We start from the raw sequence: 22,087 nt of genomic DNA on the forward strand, positions 1-22,087 counted from the left end.
ACTTCTGCACGCCAGGCCAACGCTCTACCGCTGAGCCAACCGGCCAGGGCTGGGATCTGAATTCTTGCATGAATGTCTTGCCTTTCCATCCTTCTTCTTCTTTTTTTTTTAAATTGAATTTGCTGGGGTGACCTTGGTTAACTCAATTACATAGGTTTCAGGTGTACAATTCTATAATACATCCTCTGCACATTGTACTGTGGGTTCACTCTTCTTCCCCCTCCTCATTTTCCAGTTGGAGGCTCTAGATGTATGCACTTTATACTTCTTGGATGTATGTCTGAACTTTAATTTGCCCTGAGACTTAACACCCCCTGGAGTGGTCTGGTTAACAGCTTGCTCCATTATAAGAGGGAAACAGTTTGTGTTGGTGTGTTTTTTAATTTTCTAACTGGAGGCAGCAGTCTCAAATCCTGCAGACTTTTGGCTTCTTCTGTGCGTGGGGCCTTGGAACGATACAAATGGCAGCTGGAAGAGACTGTTGGTCCAGGAGGGTCTGGGAGAGTAAACAGCCCCAAGGGAGGACATCTATCTGCAGAATGACCGGCCTGCCTCAGGCTCCTGGTGGGTCCCCAGTTAGTACCCGGGACTGGACCACCCTTATGCTGAAGAGTCCATGGGCAGGGTCTTCATCCTTCCTGCCTCTCTTCACTGTTTATTGAGCGGCAGGTCTGTGCCTGGTGGTGGCAATATACTGACAAAGGAGATAGGCCTGTTTCCTGCCTTCATGAACCATGTATTCAAGTGGGGAGACGGACAATATTGCAGCCAGCAAACGCATAGAATAAGTAGATGTGATTAGCATCTTGAAAAAAATGAACCAGGTACGGTAACAGAGGATAACGGGTTGGTGGGCATCTTATACAGGGTGTCAGGGAGACCTCCCGGAGGTGGGCCCGTGTACACTGTATGGGGGGGAGCCAGGGCAGAATAATTCTGGGCAGCGGGGAGGGGCCGGGGCAGCTCGGAATGAGCCGTGTGTCCTGCCGCAGACGGAGGATGCATGCAGGCCGTGGCCGGTACGGAGCCTGTGCCCGCGCCTGCGCAGAGGGCACAGCAGGGACTACGCTCTTCCCTGAGATGTCTCGCTATGAAGCGTTAGTGGAACTGAGCAGGATGCTGAGTGAGGTTGTTGATTGACATTCTTGCCCAAGCTCCTCATTTCGTCACAGGCTGGTCACATTTTGCGGATGGTAGGGGGTCCAGGGACCACACATGGAGAAGTCCTGAAGTGGCAGGTGCGACGGGGTTCCAGTCATGTCCCCTGGGTCTCTCCAGGCAGCAAGGGTGCTTTCTGGACTTCCTGCCTGTGTGTGGTCTCCAGCCCAACGGGCACTCCGCCCAGTGCTGGAAGTGACATCCCCAGAGTGATGCAGAACAGCGAGGGAGGGGACAATGTGGACACACTCTCCAGCTTCCTCACTCCCTGCTGGGACAGCTCTGAGGTGTGTCACCCACAGGGTCCCCAGCAAGGCCGAGCTCTGAGGTGTGTCACCCACAGGGTCCCCAGCAGGGCCGAGCTCTGAGGTGTGTCACCCACAGGGTCCCCAGCAGGGCTGAGCTCTGAGGTGTGTCACCCACAGGGTCCCCAGCAGGGCCGAGCTCTGAGGTGTGTCACCCACGGGGTCCCCAGCAGGGCCGAGCTCTGAGGTGTGTCACCCACGGGGTCCCCAGCAGGGCCGAGCTCTGAGGTGTGTCACCCACGGGGTCCCCAGCAGGGCCGAGCTCTGAGGTGTGTCACCCACGGGGTCCCCAGCAGGGCCGAGCTCTGAGGTGTGTCACCCACGGGGTCCCCAGCAGGGCCGAGCTCTGAGGTGTGTCACCCACGGGGTCCCCAGCAGGGCCGAGCTCTGAGGTGTGTCACCCACGGGGTCCCCAGCAGGGCCGAGCTCTGAGGTGTGTCACCCACGGGGTCCCCAGCAGGGCCGAGCTCTGAGGTGTGTCACCCACGGGGTCCCCAGCAGGGCCTAGCTCTGAGGTGTGTCACCCACGGGGTCCCCAGCAGGGCCGAGCTCTGAGGTGTGTCACCCACGGGGTCCCCAGCAGGGCCGAGCTCTGAGGTGTGTCACCCACAGGGTCCCCAGCAGGGCCGAGCTCTGAGGTGTGTCACCCACAGGGTCCCCAGCAGGGCCGAGCGGGGGTAATCCGTTTATTAACGTTCCTCTGTGAACCCCAATCCTGGCTGTCAGGCACAGGGGGCGCACGGCAGCAGTGAAGGTCAGCAGTGTGCCAGGCCTGGCCCCACAGCGCCTTGCTGACCACCGTAGATGCTTGGACTCCATCCGAAGTGTGTGGGGGACCCTGTGTGGGGCTACAGCGGGGAGGGATATTACAGGATCCAGTTTACAGTTCAAAGCGCTCTGCTGGTCGCACTTTGTGGGATGAGTTGGGCAGGAGCCGGGGTAGAGGCCGGGGAACCCGTCAGGGGGCTGTTTGCAGCCGTTCAGGAAGCGCTGGCGGTCGCTGGGGGTGGCGCTCCAGACGGAGACACGTGCGCGTAGACTTGAAATACATGTTGCAGGATAAAACGATAGGACTTGGTGGTGGTGGGTGGACAAAGACAGGGAGGAGTCAAGGATGGCGCGGTGATTAGCAGAGTGGGTTCTGGGGGCTGGGGACTCCCAGCGCAGAAGGCACGCAGGGCATCAATGATGAGGACGAGCTTCTCCACTTGAACATAACAACGCGGGCGGATCCAGGAGCCAGCGCACGCAGCGCGTAAATACGCACCGTATATATCGCTGGGCACAGCCTCCCAGAGAAGATGAAAGCCATCATGACAACCACGGGAGAACCTGTGCTGTCTATTTCCCCAAGCTCAGAGGCGTTAAACTTCCAGACTAAGAAAAAAAAAATAAATGAAGTGTAAGACCAGTCCAGGGACCGCGGCAGCTGCTGACGAGCTCACCCCGAGAGGACGCCCAGGCTGCAACGGGAGATGCGGGAGAGGGAGAATGAGGACCTGGGACACGGCCCGAGCTGCAAATGCCAGGGGCTGCCCACCCACCGCCCTCAAAGCAGATGGTCATCATCGGGAACAAAACACAAACCGACGGTGTACCCCTTTTAACAAGCAGACTGAGACTGAGACGCCCCGCAAGGAGGGTTTCTTTAGGAAACAGCCACCTTGGAAGACCCTAGACTCGTAGACTCTCCCAGTCAGAGAAGTTCAAAGTTCGCACGGGCTGCCTCGAAGTGCAGTGGGCATCTTGCCGCTGGATGGGAGGAGTGTTCAGCAGCATCTTGAGAGGGGCTCTGATAGGTGATGTGTGACTCCCGTCCTGGGATTCAGATTGCTTTTGTGTTCCCGGCTGACGACACTCACATGGCAACCGGTTTCTACATATGCTCTGGCACGTGGCTTTAACCACTGTTATCATATTTGGATTTATACTTTCTTTGTTCACCAGACTGATGTCCATTTATTTGTCATCTTACTATATGACTATCTGACTGTCTGCATCAATCAATCAATCAGTCAATCAATCAGTCAATCATCTATCTCAGGGGTAGTCAACCTTTTTATACCAACCGCCCACTCTGTTAGTAGTAAAATTTTCTAACCGCCCACCGATTCCACAGTCATGGTGATTTATTAAGTAGGGAAGTAACTTTACTTTATAAAATTTATAAAGCAGAGTTACAGCAAGTTAAAGCATATAATAATAATTATTTACCAAATACTTTATGTCGGATTTTTGCTAAGTTTTACAGAATAAATTTTTATAAAACAACTTACTATAGTTAAATCTATCTTTTTATTTATACTTTGGTTCCTCTGCTACCGCTCACCATGAAAGCTGGAACGCCCACTAGTGGGCGGTAGGGACCAGGTTGACTACCACTGATCTATCTTTTCTTTTTTTAAATTTATTTATTTATTTATTTATTTATTTATTTATTTATTTATTTTAACAGAGACAGAGACAGAGTCAGAGAGAGGGATAGACAGGGACAGACAGACAGGAACAGAGAGAGATGAGAAGCATCCATCATCAATTTTTCGTTGCACTTTGCTATACCTTAGTTGTTCATTGATTGCTTTCTCATATGTGCCTTGACTGCGGACCTTCAGCAGACCGAGTAACCCCTTGCTTGAGCCAGCCATCTTGGTTCCAAGCTGGTGAGCTTTTGCTCAAACTAGATGAGCCCGCGCTCAAGCTAGCGAGCTCGGGGTCTCGAACCTGGTCCTCTGCATCCCAGTCCGACTCTCTATCTGCTGCGCCACCGCCTGGTCAGGCTCTTTTTTTTATTATAAAGATTTTATTTATTCATTTTGAGAGAGAGAAGAGAGAGAGAAGGAGGGGAGGAGCAGAAAGTATCAACTCCCATATGTGCCAGGGTTTTGAACCAGCGACCACAGCATTCCAGGTTGACATTTTACCCACTGCACCACCAGAGGTCAGGTGATCATCTATCTTTTGAGTGATGTTTGATTCTTACCAAAAACAAAATCTGTTTTCATCTTAGAGGAGCGTTGTCCAAACTGACGACTACAGATATGAACGCATATTTTAGAGTTGGGTTGATGGAGTTCTGCCCCTTACTCGCTGTGTGGTCTTGGGCAAGTTAGTCGGCTCCTCTGTTCTGTTTCTCAGTCTGTAAATGGGGTGACACCTCTTAGGGTTGTCGTGAGGATTAACTGCACTAGTGCCTTGGAGTGGCACCTGGTCCATGCTCAGGTCTTGAGACCTGTTGGTGGTTACGATTTCTGTAGGTCTGGGCTCTGAAGGTACGCCACGAGGCGTCACTCAGGGGAGCCTGAGCCCGGCCTCTGTCCCTACACGGAGGGGTCTGCATCCTCAGCTGTGATGTCCTCGTCAGATGTTAGATGGTGCCTTTGTTTGCCTGGGACCTCACAGCTCAGTGACTTCCCAGGAAGTGCCGTCCTTGCCCTGCGGACCTGCCTGCCCAGGGGAAGTGATGTTTAGGATGAGCTATGGAGGGGTCAAGGTGGGGATGGACATCCCAGACGAGGAAGCCTCACGTGCAGACCTCCTAGGTCATGACCGTGACCTAATGGAGAATTGTTACGACCATGATTTGGAGTGGCCTCTCCCAGACACAAGCAGATCTCTGAAACCTGAACAGGAAGAGCATCATTACGTCCGTCCTTTGTGCTGAGACAGCCTCAGGGAGAAACCCTCTCTCCCTGCTGGCTCTTCCTCGCTGTCTCTCTCCTTAAAGAAGAAGAGAATTTCCTCTCCAACAGTGCAACTAGATGAGCGTGTTAAGGCCTGAATAGAAGGTTTTTACAGCAGTCCACAGCCAGCCTTCTAGCTCACAGTCTAATTAGCCAGAAGCGGTCCCTCAGGGTCTGCACCGGAGACATCTCCCAAGGCCCTGAGCGCCGTCTAAGGAGAGAAGACGAGACCGTCCAAGGAGAGGAAGAAGCCCGTGCTTGTGTGACTGTGGGAGTGGGGAGGGACACCGATCCTGTGTGTTCCTCAATGATCCACAGGCGCCTCCAGCCAGAAAACTCAAGAATGTCACCACACAGCTCTCGGCTAACACAGCCCAGGCGGCTGTCGCCTTGCAGTCTGGTAGAGCGGATCCCTCCTAGGGTTATCCAGAGAGAGGAAGATTGGTTTTCTTTAGAGCTGCTGCCAAGCCCCCAGGTAGCCAACTCTGCTCACAGCCTTCCTAGACCAGAGAAGAAGAAGCACTAAAAATAGTCTGCGATTGTATCAGGGTGGGGGCCTCTCACACTGGGGAGAGTCCTAAGGGACTCCATGACTCCATGACCCCGTGACCCCAAGACAAGGGAGGGGCCGGCCAATCAAGAGTTCTCTGAGTTAGCCTGACCAGGCGGTGGCACAGTGGATAGAGTGTCGGACTGGGATGCAGAGGAACCAGGTTCGAAACCCTGAGGTTGCCAGCTTGAGTGCGGGCTCATCTTGTTTGAGCAAGACTCACCAGCTTGAGCCCAAGGTCGCTGGCTCGAGTAAGGGGTCACTTGGTCTGCTGTAGCCCCCCAGTCAAAGCACATATGAGAAAGCAATTAATGAACAACTAAGGCGCCACAAAGAAGAACTGATGTTTCTCATCTCTCTCCTTTCCTGTCTGTCTGTCCCTATCTGTCCTCTCTCTGTATCTCTGTCTCTGTCACACAAAAGAAACCCATACATTATGTCGATAATTGGATAAAATAGTATTATAAGTGAAAAGCTGCTGCAAGTAAAAAAAAAAAAAAAAAAAAGACTTCTCTGAGTCACTCACGATTGGTACTCCGAGAGCGGCAGGGAACGGAACCTGCCCATGAGGACTCTACAGGGATGTCACTCAGCTCAGCCACTCAACCATGTGTTCACTCAACAGACACTGATGGAGCGTCCGCTGGGAGGCAGGCACTGGGACAGGGGTGTGGCCAAGCCCTCTGGGACCACAGACAGACAACACACGGAAAAATTCCTGAGGTCACTGTAGAATATGAGACATGGGCTGGGTGAGAGTGTAAGCTGGTTTGTGTGACCCCTTGTGCTGTTCTACCCGCTCCCCCCTCCCCAGCAACTCTGGTCTCTGTGGGCTTAGATGTTCTGGCTCTCAGAGGGGAGTGTGATGCCAGCAGGGGCCACAGTGAGTCCTCAAGCGATGGCTGCCACTTGGTCACCACAGGCTCCTGGTGATAGATTCTGATCACTACCAGTAGGAGGTCAACTGCTGTTGGACAGTGAGGTCAGGGAAGACTATATTTGTCACCTAGGTGATCATGGGAGCATTTCCTGTGTAGTTTTGTCAGGAAATGGGTGAATGCAGCAGCCGTGACCCCGGGAGGGCATGGTGACCACAGCTACGACCCTCACCAAGTAAACCACGAAGACCAGCATGCTTATTATGAGGGGGCGGGGAATCTGGAATGGGGAGGAGAGAAGGGTGGCCCCTTTCGGACACAGGCACTCATTTTCCCACTTGCTGGGAGCGTTGGTGGCTGGCATGTCTCAGCCAAATCGCTCTCTGGGAAGTGCCCTCCATGAGAGGCTTTTCCCAAGGTCATGTCTCCTCCATAGGCATGGCCTGGATCCAATGCCCAATGCCCAGCAGTGCCGATGTTCCAAGCCCAGCCCCCTTGGCTCAGGGTTGGACAACTCTGGGGCCACCCCGGCCCCAGAGCTCTCACGGGGTCAGTTGAGGGCTTGCTGTGAATGTATCTCAGCAGCCTAGCTTCTCCCTCTGCTCAGTCCCTATAGACTTCCTGCAAGCAGGTCTGCAACTCAGCCTGTTTCCTGGAACATCCAGCCCAAGGCACGGAGAGACTGATGGAAGGAGAACCAATAGATAGAGTGCTTCCAGGGGAGACCTCTCCGAACGGGTGATGTCTGCGCTGAGTCCCGCACGGCGGGAGCGCCCAGCTTCGAGGGTATCCTTGGGGAAAGTATCTCAGGCATAGGGGTCGATTAGTCTGTGAGATGGGAACAGTCTTGGTGTGTTCAAAGGTCGGAAAAAAGACCTGGGGGTCTTGAGGGTAGGGATGGAGAGGGAACGGGGAATGAAGGGAGAGGCTGGGGCCAGGTCTTAGAGGGCGTTATAGGCTGTGGTGGGGAGTTTGGGTTTTATTTTATGAGTGATGAGAAGTCATTGAAGGGGGTCAAGCAGAGGAATAAAACGATCCAATTTACATTTTAAAAAGATCGTTCTGACTACCTGTGAATCCAATTTCATCAGGAAGACATGACTAACTGACACGGAAAATTATAGAATAACCTCAAAGCAATATGAGGGGGTCTGTGTCCATAAAGGGCATCCATCAGGCTCTTTGACATGAATGTGTCTCATAACCACTCACGGTTCATTCAAGAGTAATAATGGTGAGCACCTGTTACATGCCAGACACTGGGCTAGGCTCTGGGATACATCGAATTAACAAGGCAGATAATACCCTGAACCTCATGGAGCTCACATTCATAGTGGGAAAGCCTTAATAAAGTGCTCAGATGGGTGGCAGGGGTTTTAAGCAAGTCATTGGGGGGCTATATAAAAGGAAAGGACTTCCTGGAGCAGATAGGCCTTGGGTTAGGTGGAGGACGGGTAGGGGCAGTCCTGACAGGTAGAAAAAACTGTAAGAACAGTAATAAGGCAATAGCCGCCAGCCTGGTAACAGGCTCAGCAGTTACCGTCTACTGAAGACTGACCACGTGCCAGGCATTGTGCTAAGAACTTAGCATCTTTTACGTTGTGTAGCCTTCGGGGACACCATCCAAAGCAAGCATTACTCTTCTCCCATTTTACAGCTGATGGGACTGAGGCTTATATAATAGAAATACCTGGTTCAGAAAGTCACATACCTCGAAAGAGGTGGGTCTGGATTTAATCCCACGCCTGCCTGATTGTGAAAATGAGTCCTGTGCCCTTCAGAGCATGCTGATGGGTCAGAAGTGGCCGTCTGGCTATTTAACACTCTCCACTACCCTCTTCTGGGACACGTTCTGTGGCAGGACTTGCTTGGTTGCTGTTGTGAGGACACAGTTCTTGGATCAGTCTCAACGTCTCTGCCTCTGACTTCTCACCACCTGTCCCATCTCTCATTTGTCAGAGACTCTTACATGGTCACCAGGATAGGTTTTCTCCTCTTTGTGTCACATGGTGTAAGGTATTTCCCACCATTCCTTTGACATGGTCAGGTCTACATGGTCACATGACTGAATTCTGGCCGATGGAGCATGGGTGGCAGTGGTGTGTGGCATTTCTAGGTCTGCCCCCCACCCCCAGTTCCCTACCCACACTCTTCCTTTGTTTCCCTTCCAGGATGAGGAGGAAGTCATCTATTAATGAGGTCCGAGCCACTACTCTTACTTAGCCTGTGTCTTTGTATTTTTCTGAAGTTGGAAACGGGGGAGGCAGTCAGACAGACTCCCGCATGCGCTTGACCAAGATCCACCCGGCATGCCCACCAGGGGGCGATGCTCTGCCCATCGGGGGCGTTACTCTGTTGCAACCAGAGCCACTCTAGCACCTGAGGCAGAGGCCACAGAGCCATCCTCAGCGCCTGGGCCATCTTTGCTCCAATGGAGCCTTGGCTGCGGGAGGGGAAGAAAGAGACAGAGAGGAAGGAGAGGGGGAGGGGTGGAGAAGCAGATGGGCACTTCTCCTGTGTGCCCTGACCGGGAATCGAACCCAGGACTCCCGCATGCCAGGCCGATGCTCTACCACTGAGCCAACAGGCCAGTGCCTAGCCTGTGTCTTTGGATAACTGTGAGGAGAGGAGCCCACTCCTTGAGTTGGATCTATCTTGGACTCCTGTGTGGACTGTGACACTGATTTATCAGAAATAAAACAGGCTGCTAGCTTCTATTTTATCTAGCAGAAGTGGAATCCCGTGGCGCCAAAGCATGATGTGCTCGGGTCTATCCGTGGCCATGGCCAGGCCCACACGAATCCATACGCCCGCCTTGCGTTGCTGCTCCTGAGGGTCTGAATCTCCTTCCACATATCATTCCAGCCTTTGATCAAGGTCGCTGGCAGCGCTGATGGACCCTTCTAACAAAAGGAGCTAAGCTAAGGAATCTACAGGTAAAAACCGAAGAGTGAGTGGACAGAAATTTGACCTTTGTTCTCGTTCTAGTGGTGACATGTTAGCGGGAGACAGGGCACAAGAAAGGGAGAAATGAAGACAGAGGTAGAAGAGAGCTGGGGGGAAGATGGAGAAGAGGAAGTGGAAGTCTGAGAGAGAAGGTAAGGAAGAAAGAGGAGACAAGAAACAGGAGAGGATACGGAGAAGGAAAAAAGTTGATAAAAAACAAACAAAAAACGTTCACCTTTTAAGGTCCGAGCAGAGAAGACTCTTTCAGTGTGACTTTCCCAGGAACTCATCACACCCAAAGTTCTGATATTAGATGTTTCTTTCCTGGTCTGGGACTGGTGCATTTGGTCCACCACCTGGTCACCCTCTGACACCTGCAAATATTCTGAATAGGTATGACCTTGAGCTCTGCAGCCTTAGGTCCTGGGTCAAACCTGAGATGAGCTGCCAATCGAGCTCTTAAGAAAATAGCCTTTTTTCCTCCCTGGCAAGTTAGAAAAAAAAGAGAGATAAAGGTTGCATCAACAGGAGACAACCTCAGCACCAGTAACTGTATTTAGATTGCGGTGGCTGGGAGTTAATTAGGATTGGTGGTTTTTCCACTCTCTGCCTCTCCATCTTCTTTTTCCCGAGTAATTAATTGGAAAATGGGTTATGAAGAACATAAGGGCGACTTCTCAGGACTGGTGATGGGCTATGGGGGTGGTTGGGAGAAAAACCCCCTCAAAGCGCTTTTGCTCTAAACGGGCCTTTCAGAAGTCAGATGTCGTCAGGACCACGGACAGCTCCAGGCCAGCCAGGCAGGAGGACCACAGAGGAGACCAGCAGGAAGGTGGCCCTAATCACACAAGGCCTTGGAAACCCTCGGATAGCTGGCTCCCGCCGCCTGCCACTTTATTTAATTATGCAACAATCAGCAACCTTTACATGTTAATTAGGGAGTCACTGTAATGAAGCCATCCTGCTTCTATCCGGGGCAGGCCGGCTCTTTCTCTCGTGGCTCCGGAAGGGCCTTCGGTACTAATTGGCTGTTTGGTACCTCGATCTTGACAGTACGAGGTAGGCAGTGATCCCCTTGCCTTGCTTCTAATGCATGCTCTAGTATCTTCTGCCCTTCTCCTCTTTGATTTGCCTAATTAGTGCTAATAATTTAAAAGCTGCATGGCCCTCTTTTGATCTCGCTGTCGACGGTAGACAAAGCCACTCCATTAGCAGGTATTAAATGGCGTTAATATGTGGTGACACCCAGTTGGAGCTGGCTTGCACACAGTTCCCGCAGCTTGGGACCCCGGGGCTGTCTCAGACACTCACACACATGCACACGCAGTATCCACTTTATTCCTGGAGAAAAGCCGTTCTAGGCAGCAACAGCTTTGAGTTCTGTGTCTTAATAACCGTTTGAGGCTCCTTTACTGTGGGCTGGCATTGAAACCACATGATTTATTCCACATTTCAGGATTTTAATGATTAATGCATGAATGTATTTGCAAGAATGCCAAGGTCTTTCAAATAATGAAAGCCTTTCTCTCTCTCTCTCTCTCTCTCTAAAGTTGTTTGTTTTCATTTCAAATCAAAGCAATCTGTCTTGAGCATTCATTTCTCTCCCCCTTCACTCTCTTCACCCTGAAAAGGAAAGAAAAAAAAGGAGCTCATTTCATTGGGGTCTTGATAACATTTTGACAAGTAATAGAATTCATTTACATTTATCAAAATAAACAGATAAGTCTTCCATCTTCTGTCTGTTAAGCTGACATGGACCAGTCTTTCACCTCCAACAGACATCAATAAGCTTGAGGTTGTATTCAGCGATTCAACCTGTGTGTTCCCAGATATTCTGGAGTTTTTGTTGAAATATAGAAGGTACAGAAGGACTGAAGGACCCAGGAGGAACTTCCAGCAGAACCTTCCCTACTTCCTCTTAGTTTGGTCTGGGCTCACAAACCATACACCAACACTTATTTAAAGGCAGCAGGACTCCATGGTTAAGAATATTGGTTCTGGAATTGGATTGGTGGAGTGCTAATCCCAGCTCCACCACTTTCCCTAAAAAGTATGTGATGTTAGGTGGGTTATTTATAATAGAGGCAGCTACCTCGTAGAGCTGGTGTGAAGATTATATGAGAGCATACATACAAAATGCTTAGTGCTGCACTTGGAACATAATAAGTTCTCTGAAATGTTGGGACTGTTCATGATGATGACAATGATGACGGTAGTGCCGATGGTGATTGAATAGCATGGAGTTGTTTTTTTTTTTATTGAGATTTTCGGTTTGTGCAGGAGGAAATGATGACTCTATTTGCTTTAAAATTCAGATAAATGCTGATGCTTTGGAACACTGAAGTTATTATTATTTTTTTTTTAAAAGAAAACAACATTCCTGCCATTCAGACTTTCCAAGAGACCACCTCATTTTAAGGAGTTGTTATATCTATCTTAATGCTGGTGTTCTATTTTCCTGACATAGCTCTGTTATCTTAATGCTGGTGATTGATGGATAGTAGATTCGAAGACAAAGTAATTAACAAGATTTTGGGTGCAAGAAGAAGAGAATTGAACTCTCTTTGCACAGAGATGTTTATTGACTCGCAGAAGTGGAAGTTCAGGTGCAAGACGGGCTTCCCAGTTGATCAAATTCTGTAGTTCTGTTGACGTTTTCCTGCAATTCTCCTGGCCGTGTCTCCCCCATGAAGCGACCTCAAACTCAAGTGGGTTTGGAGAGGCGACAGCAGTTACCTTTACACCGACGCATCATGACATCCAAGGACAAGAGGGGGAGCTTCTGGAAACTCTTCCGGAAGATGGAGAAAGGACTCTTGCAGCCCTTGTCCTTGTTTTCTTCTAGTCTGTTGCTCAAGCAGCAACCAAAGCGATCCTGGTGAAACATAAGTCAGAGCAGGACACGCTTCTGCTCCAAACCCTCTGGTGTGTCCCCTGTCACTCTGTGTGAAAACCAGAGTGCACTCAATCCCAAGCCCACTGGTCTCCTCGCTCTTCCTTCCACATCCCACACTCATTCCCACTTCAGAACGCTTTGCCTGGAGAGCTCCCTGCAGACTTCATCAGAACGAATTCCTCACTCCCCCAAGTGGCCTTCCCTGGGGACCTTATTTCAGTGTAGCCCTTGCACACGTCCGCTCCTCTTCCTGGCTTCCCTTCCCTCTGCTTCACTGACCACCATCTGACATTTGATACATATGTTATGATTTATTTTGTTTATTGTCTGTTTCTCTTCACAAAGGCAGTGATCTCTTTTTTTCTTTTTTTCTTTTTTTCTCTCTCTCTTTCTTTCTTTCTTTCTTTCTTTCTTTCTTTCTTTCTTTCTTTCTTTCTTTCTTTCTTTCTTTCTTTCTTTCTTTCTTTCTTTCTGTTCCTTTTTCTCAAAAATGTCATGAGCTCTGTATTCCCTGCACCCACAGCAGTGCCTGGAACATAGTAGGCACACAATATATGTCAAATAAAGAAAGCTTTTCCCCAAGCTTCTCCTTTCCTTTCATTGGCTCAGATTTGGTCACATGACCATCCCTGAGCCAATCATTGCAAGGGGTTGGGGATTACTTTCAGAGCAGCCAGGCTCCCCCTGGAGCTGGAGGCGGGGTTATTTTGCTGTGCACCGTTTGGCTGCATGCACACCTACCTGCACAGAACCTGGGTTCTGTTAGGGAGGAGAGGAGGGGAGGGCGTGGGGGGTTGGGTATCCACTGATGCCATTACGGAGGGCACTGGCTCTTTCTGAACACCTCAGTGGCTCCCAGCATGCCCTACCTCCCCTTAGAGAGCTTTCTACTGACCCAGCAGGACAGCCAAGACATTCCCTCTGGACTGCAGGGCTGTTGAGAGCAGACGAGAGGGGTGCTGGGGAGAGAAGAAAAGTTACTTTAGAGAAGCATGAAAGACGAACACCTTTGACAAGCAACAATCCAATCTGCAAAATGAGAAAATCACACACAAACCCCCGATTGCAAGTTCCAAGGTGCTAACAGCAATCCCCCACAGGACGGCCCTTGAATGACAGTCTAATTTCCCCATGATAGCCGAGGGAGCGCCTCCGCGTGGCTTCTCTGCGCTAAGGTTTGTGTGTGAGAAAGACACGAGGTGCCCACTTTCCCCCAGAGGCAGCGCAAGGTGCTCAGTGGGGGATTCCTGGTGTGGGAGGCCCCAAGCCCACTCCCGGGGACCATCGTCTAAGCTGGGGCGCACTGCAACAGCCCTGGCACCATCAAGAGCTAAAGTCTGGGGCCCTGGCCTGTTGGCTCAGTGGTAGAGCGTTGGCCTGGTGTGCGGGGGACCCGGGTTTGATTCCTGGCCAGGGTACATAGGAGAAGCGCCCATTTGCTTCTCCACCCCCACCCCTTCCTCTCTGTCTCTCTCTTCCCCTCCCGCAGCCAAGGCTCCATTGGAGCAAAGATGGCCTGGGCGCTGGGGATGGCTCCTTGGCCTCTGCCCCAGGCGCTAGAGTGGCTCTGGTCGCGGCAGAGCGACCCCCCAGAGGGGCAGAGCATCGCCCCCTGGTGGGTAGAGCGTCGCCCCTGGTGGGCGTGCCAGGTGGATCCCGGTTGGGCGCATGCGGGAGTCTGTCTGACTGTCTCTTCCCGTTTCCAGCTTCAGAAAAATACAAAAAAAAAAAAAAAAAAAAAAAAGAAAATTAAAAAGAGCTAAAGTCTGGGAGAGCATCTCACTTTTGCTCAATAGTGGCTGTAGAAGAAGCATCTAAAAAAAAAATAAAGTTAAGCTCACATATGAGTGAAATCATAGGGTGCTTGTCTTTGTCTGATTGGCTTATTTCACTTATCATTACAAAATAAATGAATAAACAAAAGAAACAGACTGGTAGATACAGAGGATAGACTGACAGCCGTCAGAGGGGAGAGAGGACTGGGGACGGTGAAAAAGGCGAAGGGGTTAAACAAAGAAATAAAAGCTCATAGACAACAGTGTGGTGACTACAGGAGGGGAAGGGGAGGGGGAGGTAGAAGATGGTGGGGAGTGAGGGACACATGGTGAGGGAAGGGGACCTGACTTGGGGGCATGCGCGCACAGTGCAGCGTACAGATGATGTGTCAGGGGTGGGGCACCTGAAACAAATGTCATCTTATTAGCCAATGTCAACCCAATAAAGCCAATTAAAAATAAATAAACGAATGAGTAAAAGCTAAGCTCAGATCAGGAACGGCCTCATTCAGCACCTGAGAAGGTAGAGGCCTGTTCATTCTTCGATTCGATAGACGCCTATCAGCCAGCGGTGCAGGAGGCACTCTTCTCTTTACAAAAGTAGCCAGCGTAGTTTCTTACAAATGAAAATCCAGACTATCGCTCCCCAGTTACAAGTCTTCCACGTTCCTCACTGCAGTTAGAACAGCTCCCGCATTCCATGCGCGACTCCCGCCCCCCTTGCTGGCCTGTGTGATGGACATGTGCCGGTCACCCTGGTGGCCCCCTTTCTGGTTCTCTCCTACTCCAAGCTTTGTCCTGCTGCAGCCCTTCTGCACGTGACAGTCCAGTCTCTTGAAGCATGCTTCCCTAGATCCATCCACTCATGCCTGACTTCTCATTATTCAGGCCCTGCTCAGTACTAAGACCTCAGGCCAGCAGCGGCATTACGCATTTCTAACAACAGAGGTGGTCCAGTCACCGGTCAACACACACGTATCTGGCCGTGCTCAACTGCTGCGTCTGTGCCTACCACCTCAGGCCACCCTGATCACGCGCCGCCTCCCCGGTCAAGGTATCAGCCACTTGCATTTATTTCCTTCATAGTGTCTCTCACTCTCCTACATCATCTTGGCGAATTTCTTTTCTACTTCTGTTTTTCTACTTTTAATTGCACGTCTCAATCTATTAAAGCGGGAGTTCATCCATTTTGCTCCTTGTACATTTACAGTATCGGCTGTGCGTAGTTCAGGGTCTGGCGTAAGGGAGGCTCTCTATAAACACCCGTGGAGCGAAGGACCGAAACATCCCGGCCCTTTGGGCAGCTTACATTCTGGGTGATGGCCTCAGAGGGGTCAGAGTTTCAGAGGTGTGTGCATGGGCCATGGAATCGTCTTAGCACCCCGAATTTCAGAGTCAAAAGTCCTTAGAAATTGGAAGTAGCTCTAAGTCGGGGGACAGAATGATTATGTCCATGTGGGTTCTCAGGAGGCGCAGATGGGCACTAGTTCTGGGGAGCGTGTCTGGGACGATGGCTCGAGGATGCCACCACTGAGTCCTGTGGTCCCATGGGTTTGGTCACGCCCGGAATGTCTCATAGGTGAAATCAGCTTTACCTGGCAGACGAAGAAACTGCAACTCGGTGAGACTAATGACTTGCCCAAGGTCACAGAGGCAAGGCTTGTAGGCCTGGTATCCTGACTGTGCTCAAGTACGGGCTTCTTGACAGCAGGAGTCGTGTGTCTCCTGCCTTGTCTCTCCTGCTGTGGGGCCTGGGCCCTGTTGTGGAGCGGACTCAGGCAGACATTCTGTCTTTACAGACTCCGTAAAGGAAGTGGACAAGGTCATGGAGCCTCCCCCTTGGTGGGCTACGTCAAGACCACGGCTTGGCCAGGCTCTCTCCTGGTGACCTGGGGCAGTTGTCACGCCCTCGTAATCCTCAACCTTCTCCTCTGTAAAAGGAAGGGATTCGGGCCTCGAGACTCTTCCCAGCCTTGATGTGGGATTCTGCGATGTCAAGAAAGAAGAGAGATTGTATTATCGCGGATTGAGAATGATTATCTTTTATGCTCTATGTGCAATGTTCCACCTCTCCGGCTACCCGTGATAGGGTGTCGATGTCGCCTCATATATCAGACACCGCGGTAATAAGTATGCAATTTGTGACTGCAATTTCCATCTTATGGCGACAACTGATTTACACGAGGTGTTTTTAAAGCATGTCGCTTGTAAAGTACGCACCTGCCAAGAGCCTGCTCTTCCATAATGACTTTCTCCGCGAGGTCAGGGGAAGTGCCCTGATTTAAGTAAACAAACAACGGGCAAGTTTCCAACACTGTAGCCTCCCTGCCACCCCTGGAAAGAGTGTTTGCATCCACAAGGGGGACAGTCACAACACCTCCAAATTCATACCCAAAGACCCCTGGCTAAGCGGCTCAAGAGTACGGAAACTTCTGACCACTCTCTCAGACCCTGACTGTGGGGGGGAGGGGGCTGTCACAGGTCAACTTGGCCATATTTGGGAACTGCCACTAAAGGGCCAGTTCACTGAGTGTCCTATGTGCTGATTGATCATTTGGATAACAATTTAAAAAATAAAATTAAGCCTGACCTGTGGTGGTGCAGTGGATAAAATGTCGACCTGGAAATACTGAAGTCGCCGGTTCGAAACCCTGGGCTTGCCTGGTCAAGGCACATATGGGAGTTGATGCTTCCAGCTCCTCCCCCTTCTCTCTCTCTGTCTCTCTGTCCTTTCTTTCTCTCTCTCTCGTCTCTCTCTCTCCTCTCTAAAAATGAATAAAAAAAAATAAATTATTAAAAAAATAATAAAAATAAAATTAAAAAAAATTTTTAGATTGTTTTTTTTTGTGTTCTTGTTATTTAGATAAAAATTTTAAGGCAAACATTTGAAGGTCAGTGACAGACTGAAAAGGAGAATCCAGGAAAAAAAAAATCCTCATGCAGTAAATTTTTCTTCCTATCTATTCGTTTTTTTTGAAAATCGGTTATTTTGCTAGATAGCTTTGAACTAAGCGATTTTGGGCAAATTGGTCTATTCTTGAGGGGTGAGTCCAGACAGTGTGAGGTCTGAGTCTTTGACCTCTCGTCACGGGTGGGGTGAGGCAGGCTGAAGGCCCACCTAGTCCATCGGCCCGCGGCCGGGTAGAACACGCCTGCTCCGGTCAGATCCGGAGAAGAGAGAGCGCTGATCACATCTAATCCAGCCCGACACACTCCGAGTGGAGGGGATTTTGAGGACTCTTGCTCCTTAATGCTGGCAGACCCTCTGTGGCCTCTGAGGCCGAGTCATGTGGACGCAAGCTTCCAGGAGACTTGACCCTCTCCCCTGCCTCTGAGCTGTGAATCCAGCCATCAGACACCATCACCTCGAAGTTAGGCTGCCGGGATTTTTTTTATATAAAACTCCTCACGCTAGTGCAATCATGACCGAAGCGCCCCTGGGGCCAGGGAAGACCAGGGACATACGGCTCTCTGCGGATAAAGCATCTGCTGACCCAGCCTCTCCTGGACACTCCAGAGTCGAGCTTAGCAACTGGACTTGGTTGGCTGTGCTCAGGACAGAGGCTGGCGGAGAAGAGACTGGGATTTGGCCACTTGTTTGAAATCCTCCCAAAGGTCATGCATCTGGTGAGGATTTCTTCTTGAGCCTTGCCTGGCTCGTGCAGTTCATCCCTGCAGCAGGCCGGCCTCGCAAGCCCGCAGCTCGGGGTCTGCCGTGCCCACCCACTCCCAGCGACAGCCCCGGGGGCCGGCGCAGGGCCAGGCTGGACGGAGAGCCTCAATAAGTGCTCGCGGCCTGGAGAGTAGCCTGGAGAGGCCTGCCTGCGGCCAGCAGGGTGCGGACTTGGCCTGCTCCCCGGCTGCTGGCTACTGGCCACAGTCCAGGACTTCCTCAGGTAGGTTAGAGCAGGGGTCCCCAAACTTTTTACACAGGGGGCCAGTTCACTGTCCCTCAGACCATTGGAGGGCCAGACTATAAAAAAAACCTATGAACAAATCCCTATGCACACTGCACATATCTTATTTTAAAGTAAAAAAACAAAACAGGAACAAATACAATATTTAAAGTAAAGAACAAGTAAATTTAAATCAATAAACCGACCAGTATTTCAATGGGAACCACGGGCCTGCTTTTGGCTAATGAGATGGTCAATGTCTGGTTCCATATTTGTCACTGCTAGATGTAACAAGTGATGTGACATGCTTCTGGAGCCGTGAGGCGTGCATCCCACGTCACTGGAAGTAGTACTGTATGTGAGCGATGCCATGCTTTGCGTCTCTCACTGGCCACCAATGAAAGAGGTGCCCCTTCTGGAAGTGCGGCGGGGGCCGGATAAATGGCCTCAGGGGGCCGCATGTGGCCCGCGGGCCGTAGTTTGGGGACCCCTGGGTTAGAGGGTGCAGAGAAGGGCCAATGTCTCATTCCTGCAATGTGGTCCTTTTCCTGGTGGTGGCGCTGGTCGTCATGCCCATCATCCTCTCACCAGGAGTGCCCTCTCCTTGTCTTCTGTTTTCCTGTCTGAACGCTTCCTTCTCTAATACCCCGCTCAGAGATCACGTTCTCTGGGAAACCTCCCCGGTTCTGCCAGACTCAGATGACTTGGAATCGTCTGTGCCCGTCAGTGTCCCCACTATATCGTGAAACCTCAGAGGTACACGCTTTGTCTTTCTTCTCATCGATTTATTCACTTGTGTGGCGACAGCGTGATCATAATGCTGAAGAGCACAAACCGGACTCAGAGAAAGCCTGGGCTGAAAGTTGAGGTTTGCAACTTGCTGGTTGTGTAATTTATAGGGGGTGACTCAACCTCTTTCAGCCCTGTGTTTCTTATATGTAAAAATACTACAGTGGTAATATTCACTCCTAGGGTTGTTGAAGGAATTCACTGCAGATATCATTTATTGAGCACCTACTGTATTCCATGCTTTATGCTGATAATAGTTAAATAGTTATTATGATGATTACTTATTTATTCAATATGAGTTATTAAATAAATCTTGGGTGCCTCTTCCTGCCCTAGGTGCTGCCTCAAGGATCCAGCAAGGTGTTCAGTACAGAGTTAGGGCTTGGTCAATCTCTACTGTATGAATAAAGGTTGAACAAGTCATGGACTTAGTTTCTAAGTCAGTGTATTAGTCAGGTAGGCTGGATTATGCTGTGTAACAAACACTCCCCCACTCCTTCACCCTTACCAAAACTCAGTAACTTAACAAAAATAAATATTGTTCCCATGATATGTTTGGTGTGAGCTGGGATTTCTGTTCATCAAGGCTTAGAGACCCAGGCTGATCGTGGTGCATTTTGACAGATGCTTCCGGGATCTCTTATAGTTTCCACTTGAAAGGGGCACGCATCATCTCTGCTCACGCTGTGCTGGCTAGAGCAAGCCACATAACTTTAAAGGGGAGAAAGAATTGATTGAAATCCTCTCTTGTGCCCAAAGGGAGGAGGACCAGAATATCTGTGACTGTCCCTTGTAACCCCATAGACAGGAAGCTGGTGATACAGTTTTCTGACTAAGACACAACCATCTTTGGCTTCACAAAGAACCCGCAGTTCAAGGTCAGCATCAGCACCTCCCCCCAGGCTCCTGGTTTGGAATTAAATTTTCAGACTAGGCCCTTTTCTCTCTTCCCACTTCCCCTGCTCAATTACATTTTAAGCAGATGGGTGATCCTGTCAGCCTTAAGAAAACAACAGAAAGGAACAAATTTATGTAGAACATCCCACATCCTAATTAAATTTCTCTACCACCCCAAGGTTTGAACTTGGATGCTGATTTGCACTTTAAAAAAAAAAAAAAAGGAATTAAAAAAAAAAAACCAGAAGACCAAATTCAAGAAAACTTGCAAAGTGCTTTCATGTTGTTCTCCACGGCTGACATGTAAATGAAAAACCAGCTTTTATTTTTATTTCATGACAAACACCTTTGTTTTTGTTGCCTGATGGCTTGGAACGGGATCCCGTTTTAAAGAGAGTTGAGAGTGGTTTTTAAATGCAGAGCTAGTGAGGCAGGTGGGGAGAAGGATGTGTCTGGAGGGTCAAGGGGGATGGGTCTCAAGCAGTGATGGTCTCTGAAGAAACTTGGCCCGGCCTGCAATGACTCTGGGCTCAGCCCGGGGCTCCGAATCACTGAGTCATCACACCACCTTGTGGCCCCGATCACTTGAGGGTGTATCCGTGGTTCATTCCTGTGTAACAAACAGCTCCAACACTTGGCAGGTTTTTAAGGCAACAGATATTGACTATTTCACCTGGTGTCTGAGAGTCAGGGGTCAGGAGCGGCTTGTGTGAGTGGTGCTGGCTCAGGACCCCTCAGAAGGTTGAGGTCACACTGTTGGCCGGGGCTGCGGTCATCTGAATGTGGGACTAGGGCTGGAGGAGTCCTTTCCAGGCTCATGCATGTGCTTGTGGGGTGGCCTCAGTTTCTTGCTAGCTGTTGGCCGGAGGCTGTAATTCTGTGCCTTGTGCTCCTATGGAACCATTCACGGCCTGGCTGCCAGCACCCCCAAGTGATCAGGTAGACCGATAGGTAGATAGGTAGGGGGTTAGAAAGATAGATAGACAGGTAAATAGACAGGTAGGTAGGTAGGTAGAAAGACAGACAGATAGCTAGCTATGTAGATAGATAGATGGACTGAGATGGAGGCATTCTCTGTTATCCCCTGTTCTTGGAAACATATATCACTTCTGCTAAATTCTATTGGTCACACAGACTGACTGGCACATTTGGGAGGCATAGACACAAGGATGTGACTTTTAGGAGATGGCGATCATTGAGGGTCATTTTGGAGGCTGGTTACCATGTGACGGATATACACACATACACACACACACACACACACACAAACACACACACATTTATTTGTCATCAGTAAACAAAGTTTATCTACTGTGGCCAAGTCCCAGGCTAGGTGATTTCCATAGGTTATCCCAACCCTTCCAATAAGCCTGCAAGGTAGGTGCTGTTATAACGCCCATTTCACAGACAAAGAAACTGACTTTCGAAGAAGCTGAATTAGCTCAATGCTGTCTGGCTAGGATAGTGGTAGCGCCAGGGGACAAAACAAACTCTATCTCCTGCAAAACACTTCCTGCAGCCACGTGACCACTGGGTAGGACAGGGCAGGCATCGTGCGATCCTGAGAGTGACTTTTGAGGTTAGCCCTACCTGGCCTCCACTCTAGCTACTGCTATTGACCACCGTGCATGACCTTCAGCAAGTGACTTGACCTCTCTGGGGCCCTACCTCCTGGTCTGTCCACTGCAGGAGGCTGTGTGGAGATTAGATCAGGTAACTGGGGCACAGCGCAGGCTCAGCGCCAGGCACGAGCGAATGTCCAGCAGGTACTGGGTACTGTGGCTTCAGCTCCAGGCTGTGCCGCTGACTGGAGTGAACACCTTCTCCTTGCTCCACACGGGTTCCCCGAGCTCAGAAATGCAGGTGGGGGGTTATGTGCTCCAGTTCCCTTTCAATTCACAGCCCACGACGGTTCTGTAGACATATTTAACATTTATCCCAGCGGTGTGAAACCAAAGTATCCTCTAGTCGTCTTGCTGAAAAGTTGAGATTTCCTTGGCTTTCACTGGGATTTCAGGAAAGTGGGCGGTAGCTTTCTTTTTCATGATCAATGTTCAAAGTGTCCAAAAAGAGGTGCAGGCAAAGCATGCTGGACAGAGACTCTGGGCTCCAACCCCAGCATTGACTCTCATTGGCTGTGTGACCTCAGGGAAAGTCCTTAACTTCTCTGTTCTTACGGTTTCTTATTTTCTTGCCAGAAGAAAACAAAAACTCCTGCTTTTGTTCTTTAGATGGGCGCCGTATGGTCAGATGAATTTGGAACACACATCCAAATGAAGCACGTTCTTAGAGAGGAAACACCCACGGGGCCACTGAA

This window comes from Saccopteryx leptura, chromosome 9, assembly GCF_036850995.1.
Source record: "Saccopteryx leptura isolate mSacLep1 chromosome 9, mSacLep1_pri_phased_curated, whole genome shotgun sequence".
In the NCBI taxonomy this organism is placed as follows: Eukaryota; Metazoa; Chordata; class Mammalia; order Chiroptera; family Emballonuridae; genus Saccopteryx; species Saccopteryx leptura.